Source organism: Mycteria americana, chromosome 5 (genome assembly GCF_035582795.1).
Source record: "Mycteria americana isolate JAX WOST 10 ecotype Jacksonville Zoo and Gardens chromosome 5, USCA_MyAme_1.0, whole genome shotgun sequence".
NCBI lineage: Eukaryota > Metazoa > Chordata > Aves > Ciconiiformes > Ciconiidae > Mycteria > Mycteria americana.
The window spans coordinates 56655748-56674735 of NC_134369.1; the positions used below are offsets into that span (position 1 = coordinate 56655748).

Genomic DNA, 18988 nt, shown 5'->3' on the forward strand with positions numbered 1-18988 from the left:
TAAAATTGGACTTGGTTCATTTGGACAGAGTCCTGGAATACTGCCATTGCATTCCACTTTCGTCTTCTGTGTTCAGCTGTGGTGTGATAACTTGTCTGCTAATTAGATGCCTACTAATACTTTTCAGTTCTTCCTGACATGGGAAAGAGCCCAGGAGCTAAGTAAAAGGGGGAGGGGAGGGTGAGTTTTGGGGGTTTTTTTTGCTAGCAAGTACTAAATATACATAACCAAGTCTCAGGTTTGAAGTCAATACCCTCCGCTTCCTTCCACTTGGCAACAAGCATGCCCCTGAAGATGGAAGGAATGTGATCAAGGAATATATGCAACTGTTCAATACCATTAGCATTCAGTGCTTGAATTTGCAAAACAACAGAATTTAAATTAACTGAAAAAGTAAACACTATAAAAAGTTCCTAAAATATCAGATACAGAAAATAATTTTATTCAGAGGCTTACCACAAGAACACTGTTACACATTAAGCCCAGGTGAGTATCATGCAGAATGAATTCACTCACTAAATTTAAAATACATAACTTAAGTAATATAGGACAGTGTAAACACAGTGTCATATTAAAGCTGTATACATAAATATATTCATTTATATAAACTATATATGTATATTATATAAATATATAAATTTATGTAAGTAAAACCAAACATGCCAGATTTCAGTGAAGGAGGAATTCAATGCAGAGTAGGCACTGTGGTCAGCCATTTACAGATGCCAAAGCTTCCTGTTCCTTTCAAATTTAACCATGCACTGCTTGGTCAAGTGTATGCTGGCTGACTTCGAGAGTATTTTGCATCTTGAATTCAAACACATTGTAGTTCATAAACTATATTGTGCCTCATGGCTCAAGACTGATCATAGCTTTAGTCCCGCTACTGTCCTTAACCTCATGTATCAACTGAAAATACAATCATTGTATTTTTTATTACACCGCTAAATTTTACAATATAATATTTTATAACCCAGGTTGTATTTCCCAAACAATTTAAGCTGGCAGCAGTGATGAACTCTGTCCTGGAGGAAGTCCTGCCTTCCTCTTTTCATTCTTGTATTCACTTTCCTTACCTTGTTTGTTCTGGCCCAAATATTCTGTGAACCAGATAAACTGACCCACATTAAAACCAACCTAGACAAGAAGTTTAAACAGTATCAGTTACCCAATTGGTTTGCTATGGCATCACATGAATACTTGTGCCAGCACAAGTGGAAAAAGAAAGAGTACCGTGGAAACAAGCTGCTAGAGCCAGGACTGCATCTTTTGACAGCAAGGTGTACTTGAACCACTCATGGATTTAGGTGCACTTTTTTGTTTGGTTTGCTAGTGTCCACTTCAGCCTCTACACTAAACCTAGCCTACCTGCAGAGAAGTCAGTCTTGCACGTAACCTGCTGAGTCTAGTACAAATGTAAATACCTCTCAGTTACCGCATAAAATACCAAATGAAGAATGCTGTTTCTCATGGTGAAAAACAGCTGTAGAAGGAGATGAATGTAAAAATGAAGATATAACCCCGAACCACAAACAATTAGATCTTTAGCTGCAAAAGGAAAGAAGGATTTCATCTTTCCTTGCAGAAGTTATCCTGCACACCAAAAGCTTCCCTATTTCACCTTAGCTGAAGAATTTTTTTAATCTAATTTTAGCCTCAGAATACAGCCATGGGATTTGTTTGTTTCCTTTAAAAACTACCATCAGGTGACCTTTTTCTTGCCTTTCTGTTAAGCATTTATATGCATCCACGTAGGCATTATCAAAAGGAAACTAAATTCAACATCTGCTGACCTCCTGAAACAGGATCTCTTGCTGAGAGCAGCGACGTGCACACAGATGTCCGTTATGTATGTATACGTGTACACAGAAAAAAAGTTAAACTATGTCAAAGCTTGTTTAAAAAAAGCCTGCACTGCAGAAATAGCATATGAAGTGTGTTATATGAAACCAGGAAGCTTTAGAAGCCAAAATTACCATCCCAAATGCTACAAAAAACACAGAAGTGACTTTCAGATTATACTCTCAGAGCAGAATAAATTTTAAAATAAACACAAATCCAGTTAAAACTTTCAGTACCCAAAGTAAGTTCCTCAGTCTTCTCAATACTTGTCACATTGAACCTAAAATCCTAAGAACCTAAGACGACTTGCATCTGAGGTGTCTGGGCTGACAGCCAGGACTTCCTGGATTGGGAATTTTGATTTAACAAAAAGTCTGCGTACAGAATGGACTTTAGGTAATAGTGACGCTTTGTTTATAGTCATCACTCAACACAAAGGTTTCATAATTTTTTCTGTAGTCCACTGGGATCCAATTAATATAAAGGGCAAGGTGGGGAGCATTACAACATGTTTTGCAACCAAAAACATTTGACTTTTTCCCCTCTAAAATTTTAAGAGCTTTTTGTATTTCTTCTAGAGTAGTTGCCGTAGGATTATGAAATAGCATAATACTAAGACCAAAGTAGGAAATCGTATCAAGTAGATGCACATACTTGTACCAACATGATTTTTCAGGTTTTACATTTTACTTAACAGATTTTAAATTTACTATGAGTAAGTGACAACACAAGTATCACAACCGTACCTTATTCATATTTGCTTAGATTTTTATCTAGACCAAAAATGCTATACTATTTTGCCCCAACAGTTCCCTTCAACCAGCAAGGAAGTAGAACTGTAATGCAAGATGAGATTACAACATCCAGCAGTAAATTGGTACATTTGGGGGGGAAAAAAAATTAAAAAAAAACCAAAACCAACTTTTAAAAAAGTGATAACCCCAGTAAGGAAATACTTCAACTAAATATTAGCAAGGGCAAATCTATTTTCAGAGATTAAGTACATAAATAACTAAAAGAGAAAGAACTTGTGAGAATGGACCCCTGCCATTGTCCCCAGGGTACATCCCACCAACTTGCCTTAACAACCCGAACCTGCCTCCAGCCCAGACACACACAGAGAACGGGTCTGGGTGATCAGTATAGAGCCCTGAGCCATCACAAAGGAATTCACAAACAATTCCATGTTCAGCAGAACGGTTCCACAGCTCCCATCCACTAGGGAGTCTCCACGGCCAGCCCTGGCCCTGCTGGTTGTTAAGCAATATCACTACTGGAATTACCAGACAGCAACATCCACAGGGACAACCACTCAAAAATGAAGAGAAAGTTGCTTGTGGTTGGAGTTCCAACTGGTTGTTCGGATGTGCGTTTACTATTTATCTCATTTTTTTACTATCCTACTGGGCAGGGGTGGGGGGGCATCTCCAAGGAAGAGGAGCTGACAGGAACTGAGTATTACCTGTCCTGACCCTCCTCTTATTCCTTGGATGAGGCACTTGGAGGTACCGGCATACTCACAGATTTTGCTGAGGCTAGAAGTCTCCAATCTCAAGAGCATACACGCTAAAGGACTGAATGCATATGGGACAGCGTATCTTTAAGCGGTTCTCTGTTCAAAGGAAACAACTGATATTTTGAAAGACCAGCTAATTATACAGCCTGACATAGCCAAATCCATGCAAAGCCTATTTTGACTCTGTTTTTAAATTCAGTCAAGCAATCAACCTTTATCATTATTCAAAATTATCTGGATGATACAATAGTAAGATGTAGTTGATACAGCTGAAAGGTTCTGGTTTGGATTAGTACTGTACAAAAATGAGGAACAGATAATGTTCTTCATGATTTGGGTTTATGAATCTGTGTTATTTCATTATTTAGTGCATTGGAAGGAAATTCCAGTAAGCAAAATACCAGAATGTAAGCCACATCAGCAGTTACAGGCACAAGAGGACAAGAAAAAGCAGATATAACTAGATTACAAAAGTGACTGCATTGCTTAGTGTTTTGCTGAGAATCATGTGTTCCAGCTATCACAAAGAACCCTTTCTTAAAGTTAGGCATGAATTTTAAAGCCCTTTTTTTTCCCCATGAAGTAGTACACTTCTCCATTAGGAAGGTCTTTTAAAATGGAGGCAGCAAAAACCCCACAGTAGTCCTGGCTTTTTATTTCTAGATTTGTTGAGAAACATAAGGACTGGGGGGGGGGGGGGGGGGGAACAAACAAAACCAAACAAACCAAACCTGTACCAGTTTTCAACATGTCCTCTGAGGAATCAGAGTGAAAGTTAAAAGAACTGTATTCAAATACAGTATAAAGGTGTGTAGTCTTGAAGATATGTACACTGCAGAAAATGAAAACATTGAGAAGCATTTAGTAGTTGAAAAGACACAGAAAGTATAGGAAAAAACCCTCTTTTCAATGCTGGCTTTGGAAATAGTGTTCAAAGCAGGATTTTTGATGATCAGCAAAGCAATTCAGAGTATGATGTGAATGTGTCACATCCTAGAAGCAATTAAGTAATGTCATCAGCAGGGAGCAACAGGTCAAATCAGTAACAGCACTGCGGAGGCATGGGACATCAACATATTTCTATTTCCCCAAATACAAAAAAGTTCCAGCACCTAAAAAAGCAAACACACAAAGCACACGCAGACTAACTGAACTACAGCAGTACAATCCTGCACAGAACAGGAATTTCCTCCCAAGCAACTTAAATGTTTTCATATACTGGCAAATGAATCTTGATCTCTGTACATCACCGATCCTTTCAGCTGGTTGCAAGCACCCACTCATTTACCAGAAGTCTATTCTGACTGATGGTACTCACATGAAAGAATTCATTTGAGTTCAACTTCAGGAACATTAAACACTTCTTTTAGCAAAATCAGCAAGAACTCACTTATTGCCCTGTAGGACTCTCTTGAAGTGAAATGACAGCATGTATTAAATGACTTTCCATTTTTTAGAAGTTCACTTGAAAGGAACATTATCAGATTCAGACACAAAACATCATTAAATCTACTTTGTAAGAAAATCAGATAAATCCTATCCACCAAATCCTTATCATATCACTGAACAGAGTAATTCGGTATGACCATATCCATTTACAGGGAAAATGAGGATAATTCATTTTAGCCAATCTAGAATAATTGCAAGATATTCTGACATATTGTGATACATTTTGAGGAGTCTAAAGGTTTTTCAAAAGGCCTCGTCTGAGCAAACAAAAACATGCTTTTGTTGTTTAAGAAAGGCAAATCCTCTGTGGCATAATAAGCATGTGAACGCATCAGTTGGTTAAGACAGAAAAAGGAACCTCCAAAGTACATGAAAAGTACCTCCAAAAAAGGATCGAACTTTTTATGAAGTAGTCTGCTTTTTTCTCTCTATCAAAGTTCTGGACAACACTCAATTGTCTTGTCAGGCAGTGACTTAACTCAGTCAAATTTCAGTTAAATTCAGCTTCAGATACTGGCATTGAATACCAGTCTGATGAGACCACTGTCCTCTTTATCTCCAGACACCGCTTGCCCTTTATTGCGGCAGTATCCTCAGTCATCCGCTCCCTTCTTCCTCCATGGAAAAGACAGCAGTGGAGCAAAAGTAAGAATTCTCCACATGAAGCTGTCCCACCTTTAAACAGCATATTTCATGGGCTTCCCACTCAAGTACCCTTTATCTGTCAACAGGATTGTTGGTTTTTGTGGAGGAGGGCAGGTAGTCTTTCCTCTCTGCAGGTTTCACAATTCATATGATTTTATTCTATTTTCTTTGAGAGTGCCCCCCAAAAATCGTGGTTTCATTGAGAAAGGGAATTTCTCCTCTTGCTCGAGCTGTGACCCAACCACAACACAAGATGCTGTTTTCAATTAGCAAGTCTACTAAGACAGGGAAATCTTGGCTCAAACCCCAACCATATGGAAGATCTGTCTCTGGATTTTAGCGCTGCTGCCTTCTCACATCAAGTACCACCTCAGTGGGATATACCCTACACTCTCCTTGTACTGGAGACATTTTCCCTTTTCTCCAGGCTCAATTATTTCACAGAAAGTCATTCAGAGTAAATGAGGATCGGGGAGCTTCCTGTACACAACAGTGCTTCTAAATTCACTGCACAGTTACATTCACCACACTTCCTCTCAGAACATGTTTCCTCTGAGAGTATATTAAAGCTACTAATAAGGCAATTCCAGACACTATGCTCTGTACCTATACTAAGCAGCACCCATCTTCTCTTTGGCTGGCCATTTTCAATTCAGCTTCAAAATCCATCCTTTTGATCACACAGTTTTAGCTGCCTTATTAGCTTCCACAGCCTTAAGAGGAACACTAGTAGTCTCGGGGGATGACACTGCTTGGGGTTTTCCCAACAATAGCTCCAGCATCCCAATATCAAAGCAGACTAAAAATCTTGGACCCATGCACTCATCAGCCTTCCCATATGGGTGAACTCTGTTCATAAATCAGTTTACTAATTACCTCTATCATCTTATTTTGGCTGCAATCAACTCCTCATCCTGCCAGCCAGCCATTGTATCAGTAACATCATCATCTTGTATTTCTGTTGCTTGGAACCGTTACCGACATCATTCCTCATTACTTCAGTGTTTCTGCATAATCCTATTCCTTTCTGCACAAGCTTCTGAGATGCTTGGTGACAGAATAATACACATCTCATCTACTTCCACTGAAAACCTCTGCCTGTGGCTAAAAACCCTATTACCAATATTGCCATATATTAAAAACAATTTTCTCTACATCCCCCTCCTTAATATACCACCATTCTTTTTGTTCTGTACACCATACTCTCCATGGATCCTTTTGTCATCACACAACAGCACATTTTACCCATGCAGCCTTTTCTCTTTGATATAACAAAGGTTTGACGTATCAGTTGCTAGCATCATCTCTTATACGTTTAAGACTAATGGATTCATCTATTTACAATAGAAAAACTAGAAGGTGCAACACGGAAAGGCATGGTAAAGAACTTAAAAGGTAATCTAGTCCAGTCCATTTCATGAGACATATCAGGAACTTTATTAAAGAAACACTGTTTTTCCTTGTTCACAGCCATAAAACTGACACACTTCAGCTACAGTTTAAATTGAGTTTCTACAATAATAGTCATAAGCCACGACAAGCCTTGGATCCAATCAAAACACAGTTCCAATCTGGATTCAAAATGCATTATTTGGTGTGTGCAAAAACAAGTTGGTTCAACAACACCCTGGTTCCACGCACGTTTCTTCAGCAGCAGTGCTCACCTCAGCTACTACCACCATCTTCCCAAAGCTCCGCCATCATGTCAGCAACCAAATCAGGATATTCTCTTCTGCAGGATTTTTCTCTCCAGTGTAATTAGCTCCCTGCACCAGTTTACCGAATGACCCAAGGAATGTCACCAGAGGAGGGAAGAACAGCAAGAAAAGGCTGCTTGCTCCCCACAGTCAAACACAACATGCAGTTTGACCAATACTCAGTTGGCACAGCCTTCAAAAAATAAACATTCCTAGTCCCATGCACTCATTCGTACAGCAGAGCTGTCCCCTTTCATTCTAGCAGACATTTGGGAAGCCACATAAGTCCTATCAGGGACCTGATCGGACCATGTTTGTTTTCAGCTGATCCTCATGTGGCTGCAACAGCCTCTGCCCTTAAGCACAGCATTGCCTCTATCTTCATTCAGTCAACTACCATTTTCAGTGTAAACATCTTAATGTAAGTCAGTAGCTATAAGACCACTCTTGCGTATGCTATTTCTCCTACATAGCTCTTAAAAATTAACAGTAAGAAAAAGATTACCTGCAAATTGTCTGCAAAGCAAGGGCAGTCCTAGCAGAAACAGGTGATTTACAGAGCAGTAACTACCACCAGAATTCACCACGGCAGCACTCACTGTATCTAGTTAGCTGAACTGCTGTTTCTTCTTTGGCCTGTACTTCTTTTGCTCTGTATTTGTACAGTTTGCTCCTCCCTTCAACTAGGCCTTGGTTAACAACCCTTCAAATAGCAGCTATTACTACTAAAGAGGTCCATGGGGGTCATTGCTTTTTTGAAGGCTTGGAAGATTTTAAATTTGCAGTGACAGAATACATGCATCTAGGTATTAGTCATATGGGGGAAAAAAATACAAAGCCAAGCCTGTGTGCATTTTAATATATTCCCCTCAATCCAGCACATTTCTCCACCAATTGGGGGAAGCTAACTGTGTATGCAGGACTCCCTGCCTGTCAGCTCTTCACAGGTACATCAGGGTGATCTGATACTACCTGAAGTCAAACTAACAGGGAGCTGTACCTTCCCCTCACTCTGCTGCTCCAGTCAGGGGGGTTTCCTGCTTCCCCTCACACTACATAGAGAGATGATCACAGAACAAGTCATTTCAGATGGCTGATCCATCACCCCACTGCTGGAGGGGGTGACAGGTAACAGACAGGAAAAAGGGAATGCTTGCAGGTTGGTCTGACAGTCAGCTATAACTGGAGTAGAAGCCCACAGCTGTCAATACGAAGAGAGCAGGCTATCGCTATTAAACTGCCTCACGACTCCACAAAACTATACCCTTGTAGTCACCCTTTTTGTTCTCTCTGAGCTCGGGCTCAGCCTCAACAAGCCACTCTAGCCTGGCCCCAGGCACACAGGCAGAGTCCTCCTTTGCAGCCACTGTTTCTGAGGCTCAGGTTTCAGTGCTGACACTACCTTTTCCCCTTGTCTCCTGACATCCACAGTCACTCCCAGGTCTCCTCTGCTCACTGAAGCGGGCAGCAATACAAAATCAAACTGGAAAATTCATTGTGCACGATATTTATACAACAGTTGACTCATTCTAGAGCTTGTAAACTGGTTATGGACTGCTGCCACCCTGAGCAAGTCTGAAATTCCTGGTCAAACCCACAGGCTCTTTTCCTTTTATTTAGATGCTTTTAACACACAAAATACAACTAACACAGTACTCTTACGCCTGTTTGTATAAATCCGTTATCTCTGGACATACTAAGATTTTAACAGTTATTTAAAAGCTTGCACATTTAGAAGATTTCTCCTTTGGCTGGGCTTTTCCATATGGTCAATTTAAATTCATTAACTTCAGCGGAAAATTTAAAGAGCCACGCTGACTTCAACAAGTAACATTTATATCATAACATCCGATGCCAAGAAATCTTTCCATGCCATACACTTCAAAGATTTCAGCTGTTTTGAAGATGGATATTTTAGTACATGCACATGAGACCATGTACAGTAGCAAAATACACTAGTATTGCAATGTGTCTCCTCACAAGCAAACTTCAGATACTTCCACAAACTATCAGAACCCTCAAAAGTTACACCAGTAACTTTAGCTTCAGTAGTTACTTTCAGTAATACCTACATTTAGATTCCATGCAAGTGTAGCGAGAACTCAATGCTCACAAACTTTGAGGTGTGTCCTCCCCCAAAATACAGAAATCCATTTCAAATGAAACAGAAAATATACTTTCTCAATGATAAAAGCAATCAATTAAGGAAGGAAAGGCTTAGTCAGAAAACCAGGCTAGTAGTTAGTCTACAATTAAGTTGAAGCTTTGTTTACATTTCCCCCTTGGCACGAAAAGGAAGTTATGTCTTCCAGATTTCCTGCAACAAGCTCTCTCCGCATTTCTAAACCGTTCATTTTTTGTCCTGTAACATGAACACGCAAGTTTTACAGAACAGCCAAAGGAGTGTCGCACATGTTGACATAACAAGTTGTTCCTAAAAACGGATGTACCAATTATTTATGCATTTAATTTAATTAATTTGGCAATATCTACACATACCTCATGTACACAGACTTTTTAAGATTGCACAGTTATGAGAGCTTGTAGGGGTTTTTTTTGTTTAACTATTTGCTAAAGCAAATCTGCCCTTTGAGCAGACTGATGATATGTCTTAACTCTTCACTCTCCCTCCACTTCTCAGCTTTTGAAGCTTTTCAGCTGCCCCAGAATATCTGAAAAAAATAGATTAAAAAAAAAAAATCAAAGACAAGTTTTAGAAGGAAGGTCTGTTGGATTGTACTAGTTAGAGGAGATACTCCATTAAAACAACCCATTGCTCTTAATCTAATTTTAGACCAAGTTTTGCTCATCTTTCTCTCTTACCCACAACTGTCCTTGATACTACTACTGTTTCACTCAAAGCAAGTGTGAAAGGCAGAAAGGGAAGCCTTTGCCAGCGTGTGCTATACTTACCAAACCTCCTTTGATTCTTCCATTATTTGAGAAGTTCATCAATATATGGAAAAAAGTCAACATTGCCACCAAAAAAGCAATCTCACCTCCCTCTCTACCCAGATGATCATTCCCACTCAACTCTCCATTCTCTACCTGCACATTCATATTCAATGAACAAGAACAGTTTTTAGCTGGATCAGTTTTCAGATTAACAAAAATAAAAGGTTCATTTTAACTTAAAGCAAACAAGTTCATCTTGTATGTGGAAAAAAGGAAAGTTCCATTTCCTTCCAAATTTAAAACAAGGATGAAACTCAGATTCACAAGATGTTTAAATAACCATTCTCATAACTGTTGAAGATTGCTAGTGCTTAATACAATTCAGCCTTGATGCACGTAACATCCAGTCACAAAATGTGACATTTTCTATCTTAATTCTCCAGAATAATAAGTTGGTAGCTAAAAACAGAATGAAGGGAGAAGAGAAGAAGGAGAAAGGGAAGTAGATCCCTAAGATTGTGGTGGAGAAATTCCTAGATCGGCACAAGTCTGTTAATCCAAACTGGCAAATTTTGAGCCAATAATCAACTGAGGAACTACGCAGCAACAAAATTACTTTTGATATTCTCAGCAGAGAAACTAAAATGTCTTGAGAAACTTACATTAAGACAAAACAAATTTTATTTTCCTTAAAATGGAAAAGCCCTGAGTAGTATGGACAGACCTCTTGGAAAGTTTGATTTAGGGCTGTACTTTTGAGTAACATCATTTTCAGAAGCCTTGTAATTTAAGCCTGAAAATCAGCTTTAAATAGTAAGGGTCCAGGTTACAGCATTGAAGATCTTGTTTAAATGCAGTTAAAGACAAGCAGCTTTGATGCAGTGCAGAAATACATACAAGAGTCACTTTACCAGGGGTTACCACGTCTTCAGGTTTGTGTCTAGAACTACGAAGTACTATTAGAGAGAGGATAATCTTATACGGTATGACAACCTTACTATGCTAGAAGGATATTTTGGCATTTCAAGTCCAAATGCACATTTCCAGGAGTGTTTGATAAGGGACTAAACCCTACAGAGATTTTAATGGCCAAGTAAGAAGCAGGAGGTCCTTTCTGATCCAAATCATGTATCTTTTTATAAAAAAAAAAAAAAAAAAAGAGAGAGAGACACAAAATAATTCTCTTAAATATTATCATATTATCTTTGGCTATACAAAAAAAAAAAAAGTCAGCCAAGTTGAGATTTGAGAATCTGAGGCAGTAAGCACACATTCTTATCCAGAATTTAGATAAGCTAAATCCCCAAACCACTCATGAAAATAAACTGCAGATGAGATGGAGATAGATAGTACATAGGGAGGGTGGGGGGACTCGCAATGACACTGACCAGCAACTCCTCATGCTGTTAAATACATTCCTTTGTAGGAATTATGGTGCTTACATCCAGCTCACCAGTAACAACTGTTGCCCCTCAGGAGCTGAGAAGTACTGACACAGCTTAGATTCTTCCTCATTCAGTATGAAGGCCATCACTACACTGAATAATGCAAAACTTCCTGTCTCAAGTGTGCATTTTGTTAACTCAGCATTCCTCTACCATGTTAATGTCTGAAGTACAATAAACAACCCATTTCAAAAACTTCCTGGAAGTACCTCGTTACATACTGACAAAGGTATCTTCAACTTAAAATGTAAGTATAAGCAATTTGATTGTATTTCAGTGAGCTGTAGTCACTGCTAGAATGACTTTAAAGAAATCCATGAACCTATTAACATTATCTTCCCTGCCCACATTGTAGAGATTTTATATGTATTTCATTTTACCTCTTGAGACATTTGAAATTGAGATGCCCATTACAGGATGAGCCAAGGTACAGGACATCAGCCTTTAATATATTCCCATACTTGATTAGTCTGTGATTTTTTTTTTTAAATGGATAATACAAAATTCCACTATGTATATGCCTACACTCCTCCCTTCTCCAAGATGAAATTTTCTGGTCATTCAGCTAAATATCACAAGCAGCTTCAGCGGTAGTTAACCTTCTATGTATTTTAAGAAACAGACATCTGGGTACATGAGAGAAAACCTCTAAATGCCTCCACTTGTACAAAGTACTTCAAAACAACCTCATATTAAACACTACAGAATTTACATGGATGAGCACTATAATTAGCACAGCAGCAGAAAGGCTTCAAATAGAACTTGCATCTTCCTAGATGAAGTCAAAGATCACCAAATCCACAGCAAACCTAGTTCCTCAGTGAAGGAACTACTCCCCCCCCCCCCCCCCCCCCCCCGCCCCCTTTACATCAAGTCATCATGAGAACAAAGCTAAAGCAGGAGAAGATCAAAAAAGCTGAAAGAATAAGGCAGCCCAAGTCCAGAAAAATATTGTCTCACTGCATTCTGTTTGGATTTGTTATTTTAGAAGGCTTTTTAGCCAGCTCTCAAGCAGCACTTCCAATAGTGGGGTCAGGAGAAAGAATATGAAAAGGAACTTTTGTCACTCATATTGATTATTTTTAAAGCAATCAGAATAACCTACTCATCACAGAAGTGTTTTGCATACTTCATTGCAGTGCAGAGACCTGGGATAGCAGATGAGGATAAGCAAAGCAGCATTCTAATTTCTCACTAATGCCATGTGATCTACCTGGTCATTCAAAATCACTTTAATTTGCATACAAATAGATATAATTTTACTAAGGTTTGATGCCTTCATAAGACTTTGGTATGCCTGCTTTTTGTATTCCAAACCTCAATTCAAATCTCAGCACTGGACTATAAGAACGAACAGTCTTCTCTGACCCAAACTGAAGTCCAAAACACATATGTGAGCACACACAGACATATTTTTGCATCTCTATTGATCACACAGAGCTTCTGCAAGTACCAGGTCACAAAGTAACAGGCCCAACTAAAAGACCAGGCAACAGTCATTTATTACATTGCTGTTTCAATGAACTCCTTTGAGTTTAGCCGTTGTTACCATCAGTATACATGTAAAATGGTTTGACAATTATCCTGAAAGAGTTTTAACAGAACTTGGACAAGGCTTCCAAATTAGAGAGGAATCTTGCGTACCATTAACTAGCTTGATCTATTTCTCAAGCGCTTCCCACTAGGTAACACTGAAGATTTGAAGTGATGAAGAATGCCAGGAAGAAGAGATTAATCTTAAAAGCTGCAAGTCAGCATACTGTAATAATCCTATATCAAAGAGGACAGAGTAGAAATAAAAAGGCTCTTTAAGAAGATGGAGAACGGCAGTTACAACAGCACTGGAAAAGGGATTCTTTAAGAGAGATTTTAAAAAAAATAAATTCTACCCTTTACAATTTACTAGAGTGGACTGGAAACAGGATATGATAGGTAACAAAAGCAAAGATGGACAGAAAAAAAACCCCAGTCTTTCTAATACAGGAAGAAATGAACATAAAATGAAATTTGAGTGTCATACAGAGTATACAGTATGTAATTCAGGCAAGATTTGAGGACAGAGATCAAATAGGATTTATAAAATGATCAAACATTTATGCAGATAACAGCTAGTGTTAGAATGTCAAGTTCGAAAAATAAAGCAAGATCTCCAGAAGATACTTCTGAAACTTAGAAACTGATTCAGAAAGATGTTACCCTCAAATGCTACACCCCCACAACCTTACTGAAAGTTTCTTCTTTTTAATCAGTTTTGACTGCTGTTGAATTTTTTTGCATGTTTTATCATTCTGGTACAACATGCTAATTCCTATATTTCATTTAGAGAAATAGTTTAAACCCACTGGTGACAGAAAATCACAACAGGCTGAACACTTGTCTGTAAGCCCACCAGTGGCTAAAGTACACATTCAGTAGTGTTTGGTGTAACCTTGCACAACACTTACACCCAGTGGAGCAATCAAATCAGATTTAAATTTAACTAAGTATATAGTTATGCATGTACTTCAATCCAATACACTTTAGGCAACACAGTCCCACTCCCAGATCCCCTTTACCTGCCTGACCTTGCCTCTACCTGACCATGCCAGCAAACAAACTTTCCATAGCAATATGATGACCCAGATCAGGGACCTGATCTGAAGTTATTGTGTGTTTCAGCAGTTTATTTTTCAGACAGATCAGTTTCCTGCAGTGCTTCAGAGTGAAGCTGTATAAACTGCTCTACCAACTCAGCTGAGGGGGCAAAGCAGGAAAAAGCAGCTGTGGGCTACAAGTGTTTAAGCCAATTTTGCCACTAAGCGTCTATCAAGAACCTCATGGGCATCCTTATAAAGCAAGAAAGCTATCTGCCATAGTCCCAAGGACAGAGAAATGAGAGACTTCAGATCCCCTTTAGTTTCAGGTGAACCTCTGACATGATCTGAACTCTTTGCTTGAACACTGGAAACTAAAACACCACAGACAGAGAATAAGATGATTAAAGCAAAATGCTAAAGCTTTACGGAACTTCAGACAGCAAGGTATGAAATAAGTGTTGCATACACCATCACTGATATTCAAACTCCTTCCTAACCATTTTTCCTCTTGCCCATTTCTACTCTCCCCAACACACAATTTTCACTGTTTCTACATAAAACGCACAAGGATTTCAGATCTCCTAGCATCCATTCATTATACAGAAGGCATCATTACAATTGGAATCCTTCTTGGGAGACATGCAGGACAGACTGGATAGGCACAAAATGCAAGACTAGCATCAAACTTTGCATCTGCAGTCCCTTCTTGTTATAGTTCAGGCATACTGGTAAGCCAACATATGAAAGAGCATTCTAAAAACGCACAATAGCTTCTGTCCAAAGATTTAAAGATACATTGACACACCTTATTCTTGAAAGAACCTGCATAATGAAACAGATCAGTAACTACATGACTCACTGGAAGCTCATCTAACACTCACATCTGAACTAGGATTCCCAGTCTCCACTGCACACACAATAAAGTTTGTGCACCAGTTTTCCAGACTTGTGTGAAAAAATGGTACAAGCCATTGATCTGGTGACAGAAATCAAAACTCATGTAAATATGTTCAGAAAAAAAAAAAAGAAAATGTAGAGTTAAGGTTGAAACTAGCAGTTTTATAACAGGGTTTGCCCTAAGAGCAGTCAGATTCTCATTAGTATTATTAAGAACATGGTTGTTTCTTCTTAAGAGCAATCTCACATTTTATCTATAGATCTCGTTTGATTAATGTGAACTACATGCAGTCCATGCGAGACGTCCATAGGTTGTTTTAATGCATCTTACTTTTTCTCTCCGAAAGGCAGCCAGCCACAACTATCTTGGTCACCACTGTGCAGCCAAGACATCAGAATACACTTCTCTTTTCTTGCTCGTGGTCTGGTATATCAAGACCAAACTAGCATCAGGGTGGCAGGAGGGGCAGGGCTAGCATCACACCTACCCCTATGACCACATGCTGGACCACAAGATACCACAACACCAATGCAGCCCGCAAAGCAGGACAGAGAAAGACGTTGTCCAAACCTAGAATGCATCCCTTACAAGCCTCTAGGTTAATTGTCACCAGTGACAGCTGTAAACCTGACATCATGTATGCAGCAACTTGAAAGGCTGCTTTCAAAATGAACATTCAATATTTTGTTAGTCTATTCATCAAGCTTTGACAGCCCCACTGAATTAAATTCAAACAGCTGGCTGCAAAGACAGCATACTCTACTATAGTTAAAGAATGAGCAACATACCTTCACAACACAAAGTTTTGAGCTTCTCAGACAAGCTTGAAAATCAAGAGGGGGGAAAAAAAAAATTTAAAAAATCACTATGGACAAGTCCATGCAAGTCTTCCAGGAGAGCTTATAAAAATAATTCTATTCTTTCATGTATGACTCTTTGCAAATCAGTCAATGCCAGCTATAAGCATTACACCACTACTGTATCTATGACTCAGCAAGGGAATCTGGACACATGAAGAAAATTCACTTACATTAGTAAGAGGCAAGGATTTTAAAACAGCCAGCAATTACAACAATGCCACAGAAAATGATCCAAGACGACTCGTGTCTGTGCTCTTTGTATGTTTAAACATAGAAAATTAGATTAGAACGTCAAACCCGTTTATATATTGGCTAAAGTTTGAAAGCAAGTAAAACAATGCTTAGTGCAGCTGAGCCGAAATACAAAGGATTCAATAGCTTTTTTTCATCTCCAATGAACAAAACCAAACACTGGCTGTACATTCTACACAAAATACTGAACTCTAGTTCCAAGACTACCTGTATGTAGTCCAACTATGCAAGTCTAACTTTAAATCTGAACAAAAAACAGAGCAATCAGCCGCTTCATGTTGTAACTTAAGATACAAGCTTTATTCACTAAGACAGTCATCAGAGGTTTACATATAAGCATGAACAGATAGTGAAGTTTACACAACATTATCTGATGCAGCAAAACAGCAAGTTCTTAAATGGTTCATTTATGCTTTGGTCCATCAACTAAGACTAATTAGAATTAAATTATTCCAAGAAGGGAGAAAACATCACAAGCCATACCTTTCCAATATATTATCTTCATCCAGATATTCTATAAAATAAGCACTCAGACTTTGCCTTTTAAACACCACAGTCCACAGAGTCTGTCCATTACTAAAAGACACCTGTTCTACATCCTCAAAAATAATCTCTATAAAATTAATTTTGTTATGTTGGCAACAGACTCTTAGTCGACAAGGGGAGGAGGGGAGAACGGAGGAAGAAAGGTTTTCGTTGATTTCTTAAGCAAAAGGTTCAAATAGAGAGGGATCTAAACTCACTGGATCTAAAAAGGAATTTCCCTCCCTGCACCTCACCATGTCAAGAAGCATAGGAACACAGAACTAGGATGAAACTGGTCCACAGTTTACATTTGAAACAATAAAGGAGACTCTTAGAAGACCAGTCTTCTTCCCTAACATCTTTCAGACAAGAAGGTAAAACTTTAACTCATCAAGTTTCTCAGTGCCTCAAGAAAAGTTATGAGCACTAAGAATTTTGTATCTTGAGTTTCTATTTTCTCCATTTCTAATGAAAACACAGCATGCAATACGCGGTAAAACCTGAGGTGACCACATCCCAGAGGTGTATCTGCCAAACAGTTTAGATTTTTGTATTATGTTACACTGGTTTGGAGCAAAGCCTCAAGCGATGCTACACTCCCTAAGCTAAATTCCCACACAAATAAAGTATCATTGTATCAACACGTATTTTATTATCTTACTATGATATTTTATGTTAGCACTTGACACGTGTGTCATCTTTCACCCAACGGCCTCAAATGGGATGGCAGGGGAGAGCAAGTAGAAGCACGAACCAACCGCGAAGCACTATCCCACCAGCAGCAGGAATATTCCAGAGGCACAAGCACGCACATCATCTACAAAGCCCTCCAAGTTTCTCCAGGAACACCACAGTAACACATATATGCAGAGGAGCAAAACGAAACCCCACGTTCCAGGGCGGCAGCAATCTCAAGGCCACAGGAACTGCCGAGGAACGGGCTGAACGGCCGGACACACAAGCGGGAGCCCCGCCGCCCACAGCGAGCGAGCGCCGTCGCTCTCGCCCCGGCCGGACACAGGGGGAGCCCCGCCGCAGCAGGAACACAAGCCCCGCACGGCCCCTGCGTGACGCGACCCCAACAACCCCCCCGAGGGCTCCGCGAGGAGCGGCGCCGGGGCCGCTGCCACCCAGCGCCGGAGGGCCACACCGTCCCGGGCGGGCGGGGAGCGCTCCGCAGGGGAGGGGGCGTTAAGGCAGGACCCGACGGCGAGAAGAGGCAGAGGCGAGGCCGCTGCCGCTGCTCCGGACCGGGGACCCCTGCGGGCTGGGCCCGCCCGCCCCCGGGAGCGGCAGGAGGAGAAGCGCGGCTCCCCGCGGCGAGAGGCCTTGCGGGGCGGCGGGGGCCCGCACCCCAGCCCCACCGCAGCGGCGGGGCCGGTGGCGGAGCTGCGGGCGGGGAGTGACGAGGCGGGCGCGGGAGGAGCCTGCCCGCAGCCGGCGCGGGGCACTGCCGGCCCGGCGGGGCGCGCACCCGGCCCCAGCTCAGGGAACCCCGCCGCGGGGGCGTCGGCGGTCTCGCCCCCTCCCCTCTGCCGCCGTGACACCGAGCCCGGCCCCCCTCCCAGCCCACGCTCACCCCGCGGCTCCCCGTGGCGCCTCACCTCCGGCAGCCGCTCGCCGCCACCATCCTCCCCGCTCAGCACCACCCGCTCCCTCCCGATCCCGCTCCGGCCGCCGCCATTTTGATCCAGAGCCCCAGACTCGGCCGGGCAGGGGGAGCGGGCACGGCGCCTGCGCAGCGGCGCTGCGGCGCCCGGGCCACGTGGTCCGCGGGGAGAGGGGCGGGGCGGGGCGCGGGGGTCCCGCCCTCAGGGGGCGGGGGGGCGGGGGCGGGCTGCGCCTGCGGGGGCGCCGAGATGGCGGGGGGGCGTGGGGCCTCTTGTGGCGGGCGGCGGGTTTGAGCCGCCTTGCCTGCGTTCGGCACCTTCCCCTGTCACGGCTGTGGCGTGGGAGGAGGGGAGGGGGCGGCGGCGGCGTGTCATGGCACCCGTGCCAAAGGGGAGCTCACGCCTCGGGGGCGGGGGTCCTTGGCAAAGCGACCAGAAGGTGTTCCTGTGAGACCCTTCGCGGTTTCCAGTCAGCCTGGGCTTCGGGGCCCTCACCCACCAACCAGCAAAATGGAGGGTGGGCAGGACGGACGGGCAGGCAGGGTGCAGTGGGGCTGCCCGAGCGTGTAGAGGCTCCGGCCCGCAGGCCTGGTGTCGTGAGGGAAAGCCGAGGCCGGGCCTTGGGTAGGGCACACGCCAGGCATGCCCCTGCCACCAGCCCCCTTCCCACATTGTGCGTGCTCTGCTTGCTTTGCGTGACGGGTTTCACAAGCTTGTTAGGTGCAGGGGTGTCTGCGATGTAAGAGGTTTGTCAGCACGCATTCTTTGTCCTTGGGAC

The 18988-nt window shown here is 41.8% G+C and overlaps 1 protein-coding gene across 2 annotated transcripts in view; it reads right to left on the bottom strand.

Moving 5' to 3' along the window:
* BTBD7 (BTB domain containing 7) overlaps nucleotides 1-18353 on the bottom strand; it is a 59144-nt gene extending 40791 nt beyond the window's left edge. For both annotated transcript variants that reach the window (XM_075503479.1, XM_075503478.1), the window contains exon 1: nucleotides 18205-18353. The gene's annotated coding sequence lies outside the window, so the exon portion shown is untranslated. The remainder of the gene's footprint in view (nucleotides 1-18204) is intronic.
* Nucleotides 18354-18988: the final 635 nt, after the last annotated feature.